Raw genomic sequence first — 4,853 nt, forward strand, 5'->3', positions numbered from 1 at the left:
GGTGAGAAAGGCTTGGATAATCCTTGATCTAAGCAGGAGGAGTTGAGGCCAGGCTCGAACAGACATGACTTGCCGGAGCAAGGCCGGAGATGGCCATGGAACTTGAATCAAGCAAAGTCTGGACCCAGCTTCTTCATGGTCAGGTCATGAGACTTCAGTAACCAAGCGTAGAGGAGCCATAGAAGGCTGGTGGGTGGCGAAACCACCATGGATTCAGGCAAGAAAATGGCCGGAGAAGGTGAGTGAAGCTCATCAGAGCGTAGGGGGAGGGGAAGGTTCTAGAGAGAACCAGAGATAGAGATAGAGAGATGAGAGTCGATTGAGTGAGGAATGAGAGGGGTTTGGGGGGTCGTTTGGTTTAATTTGGGTTGGGGTCTGGGCCGTTGGTCAAAATTGATCAACGACGAAGATTTAATCCGGTTGGGCCGGGTAGATTTAGGGGTTGGGCTTGTTTAATTAGGCGATTGGGCTGGTTTAATTTGGGTGGGGTCTGTTTGATTTTTTAGGCTAAATTTGAAAGCCAAATTTGGCTACAAGTTAAATAGCCCCCTTTTTCCCTTTAATTTATAGAAAAAATAGTAAATAAATTTCTGAAAACAAATTAAAAGCACTAAAATGGTTTATAATATATAATTATTAATTTAAAAATATAAGATCTCATTTTATAAACATGAGACGAATTTAAACCTAAAAATGGCTAATACTGCAATTATGCAATTTTAACCTTAAATACTAAATAAATTTGTAAAAAACATGTAAAAAAATATATTAGCTATATTTTAGTGTAAACATGAGACTCCAATAAATTAATCACCAAAATGATAATTTTGGGGATAATTATTGGGGGTTTCTTGATAAAATAGGCAGTGAATTGATTTAAAAATCTTTGAAAAAAAAATTAAGGAAAATAATGTAACCTTGGGATATAGTTATATATGCATATATAGGCTATTTTGAATGTATTTTGCATATTTGAAAATACAAGAAAAAATTGGGTATCAACACGAAGCTGGAAGGTAAAGTCATAAAGAGGATTGAGGATTGCCAGAACGCTGAAGGAGCTGAAGGGGGACATCTGGCCAGAGCCAACTTGCTGCTGGGTCTGCGCGAGCTGGGCGACCTGTATGATGGACTTAGGAAGATCGAATCTGGGGAAGGTCCTTCTGGGACCAAGTAGGCTTGAGTTATTTGCTTTCCTAAATGTAATAAGACCAAGTGCCAGTAGTGACTTACTTTTCTATTATCTTAGTGTCGTTTTGGGATTCGTCTATTTTTACATTTTGAAATGAAGTATTTATTGGCATCCGAAGTTCTCCAAATCTATTTGTCGCTAGGCCTACCTCGGGCACAATGAGGCTTCCAAATTAGGACACGAATTTACATTTCCCCAATATGTGTTTAAATACTGCAAACATTTCAGAATCCTCACTGACTTGTTACCTTTTTATTTTTCCTTATTTGGTTATTTCTATTCCCTTAGGTTAGTTCACTCATACTGGCCTCATCAGCATATCATACCAGATCTAGAGTCCCTCCACCTCCTCCTACAAGCAATAGAAAAGGTAGAGGAAAAGCAAAAATGGACGATTTAAGTGGCATCCGAAAGGAGAATGTTGAGAACGCAGAAACTTCAGATGGGCGAAGTACTCCGGCACCAAATGATCTAGTCTTGATATTGGAACAAAAGAGATTGGAACTACAAGGAGAACTTGAGCAGGTTCGCAACTTGGAAAACTTGTCACTCACCCTGAATGTCCCTAACATCAACCACTAGAACACAAAGAACCCAGCACCCCCCCAAAACACACAAAATCAACCTCCACAAAATCCTCCCATACCAAATCAATATGCAACCCTACCCCAAAATCTCAATCCATTACCAATACCAACTCCGCCACAACATCACCACCAACCAATTTAATACCCACCAATCACCACTTACCATACTCCCCAAAACACACCACAACCCATTCCCGATCCTCAAAACTCCACCAATAACCATCATTACAACCAAGTCCCTGGCACCCATAAAAGCAACCATATATATGTAGAAACTGTGTCTTACTCTATCCAACCAATCTCCTATACACCGAAATCCTCCGAGAAAGACCTGCTCATTAAGAACATGGTTAAAGAACTCAAGAAATTGACGAGCCGAGTTTAGGGTATTGAAGGCGACAAAGGAATAGAAGGTTTGAACTATGAAGACTTATGCATACAGCTAGATGTAGAACTGCCAGAGGGGTACAAACCTCCCAAGTTCGAGATGTTCGACGGTACAGGTGATCCCAGGGGTCATCTGAGGACCTACTGTGACAAGTTTGTCGGGGTCGGAAAAGACCTGAATGAAAATCTTTATGAAAAGTCTTACTGGGGATGCTTTGTCTTGGTACATTAGCCAAGATCCTAAGAAATGGTCCAATTTGGTGAGTATGGCATCAGATTTCATGGACTGGTTCAGGTTCAATATAGAGAACGCCGGATCTTTTTTACATTCAAAATCTTAAGAAAAAACCTACTGAGACTTTTCGCGAGTATGCTACTCGTTGGAGGTCAGAAGCGACCAAGGTCAGGCCATCTTTGGACGAGGAACATATGAACAAGTTCTTCGTCAAAGCACGAGATCCGCAATATTATGAAAGGTTGATGGTTATCGAAAATCATAAATTTTCTAATATCATCAAACTTGGAGAAAGAATCGAAGAAGGAATCAATAGCGGGATGGTAACGAATTTTGAGGCACTACAGGCCACAAATAAGATATTACAATCAGGTGGCATATCGAAGAAGAGAGATGTTGGGGCGATAATGGTGGCTTAGGGCCCAAAATCTCCACTTACATATCAAACACCTCCGCCTACATATCAAACACCTCCACCCACATATCAAACACCTCCACCTACATATCAAACACCTCAACCCACATACCAAGCACTACCGCCCACATATCAACCCTCATCTCCCAAATATTCCCAACCTGTCGCTGTCCATCAAACCTATAACTCTCAATCGTCTCATTTACCATCACCCCCAACTCATCAAAATTATCCAAGACCATGACTAAACTTTGACCACAAGCCACCCAGATAATATACTGTCATTTCTAAGCCCATTGACCAGTTGTATGAAAGGCTGAAAGCCACGGGTTACGTCACTCTTGTTCCCGTTATGGCATTAGAAAATCCATCCCAATGGGTCAATCCAAACAAACTTGTACGTACCATTCCGATATGAAGGGCACACCATTGATGAGTGCCGAACATTGAAGGATAAGATCCAGACGCTAATCGACAATAAGGTCATATAGGCCAAGGAAGCCGCACCTAATGTCTGCAACAACCCCTTCCCGGATCATAGGGGTGGCGGGATACATGTCATAGAAATGGATGAAGAATGGGATCCTGAGGGGTCAATCGGGATTATCCGAGAAGGCTATGGCTTTAAAATTGCAGTCACACTTACTCCTATTGTAGTGCAGACTCAGTCACCGATCGAAGTTGAGATAACTGCATCAGTTCCATTTGAGGTAGAGGTAGCTCCACTTGCGGCCACCTCGCTCCATTTGAAGTAGAAGTGGTCACACCTTTCACGGTGACAGTGTCAACCACACCTTCTTTCGACTAAAAAGCAATACCCTGGGATTACGTTGCCAAAGCTCGGCGAAAAGGGAAGGCAAAGGTAGAGGAATCTGATGCTGCACAAGGAATGACTAGGACTGGAAGAGTCTATATGCCTGAACATTTGGGAGGACCAAGCAAGGATAACACTACCAGGCAGTCTGTTATTGAGACAAGGCCAGATGACCAGTGGAGGAAAGTACAAGCAAAGAAGTATTCCATTATTGGCCATCTGAACAAAACCCCAGCTTAGATATCCATCCTGTCACTGTTGCAAAACTTAGAGGAACGCTTTAATGAAGGTGTTGAGCGAGGCTTATGTACCCAATAACATCACTGGTAGAGAAATGGCCAATATGGTGGGACAAGTACTGGAAAGTCATAAGATCATCTTCCATGAAGATGAGCTTCCACCTGAGTAGTTGAATCATAATCGAGCATTGCATATTACAGTGCAATTTGAAGACAAATTCATTGCCAGGGTCCTGGTTGACAGAGGGTCGAGCCTCAATATTTGTCCATTGGACACTCTGAAAAGATTGGACAAAGGTTTCCATGAAATACGGGTAGGATGCATGAACGTAAAAGCTTTCGATGGGTCCCAAAGGGCCACAATCGGGGAAATCAACCTTTTCTTACAGATGGGGCCAACTTGGTTCGACGTCGAGTTTCAGGTGCTCGACATACCAGCCTCGTATAATCTTCCATTAGGCCGACCATGGATCCATGCCGCTGGAACCGGGCCTTCCACACTACATCAAGCCGTGAGATTTGAATGGAATCGTTAGGAGGTGATCATTCATAGAGATGGGAGTAACCCCATTTACACTAGTCAAACCATCCCGACTATTGGACATAGAAGAAGGCTAGGAGGGGAAACTATGTGTGTCTAACGGGTAGGCCGGGCTAGGTAGGGAAATTTAGTAACCGTACGGGTTGTGGTCTGGGCTTATTATGTGTTGGGCATACCGGGTTTAATGAGTTCGGGTTCATCCGGGTAAAAATTGAACCATAAGAGTTACGAGTACAAAGGGCCAGGCCGGGTTAGTGTACTTTTTATTTTATTTTTGTATTTTGTATAACTATTGGAAGTTATATTAATATAAAGTAAAAATATAAAGAATACAATGAAGATGGAAAAAAATGCACTTATAAATTGCAAGTGCTACATTTATTTTAAAATTCAAACTTACAAATTGAAAGGTTTACATTTAACAATAAGTAAATTAACCAAAA

This window comes from Nicotiana tabacum, chromosome 11 (assembly GCF_000715075.1).
Source record: "Nicotiana tabacum cultivar K326 chromosome 11, ASM71507v2, whole genome shotgun sequence".
Taxonomy (NCBI): Eukaryota; Viridiplantae; Streptophyta; class Magnoliopsida; order Solanales; family Solanaceae; genus Nicotiana; species Nicotiana tabacum.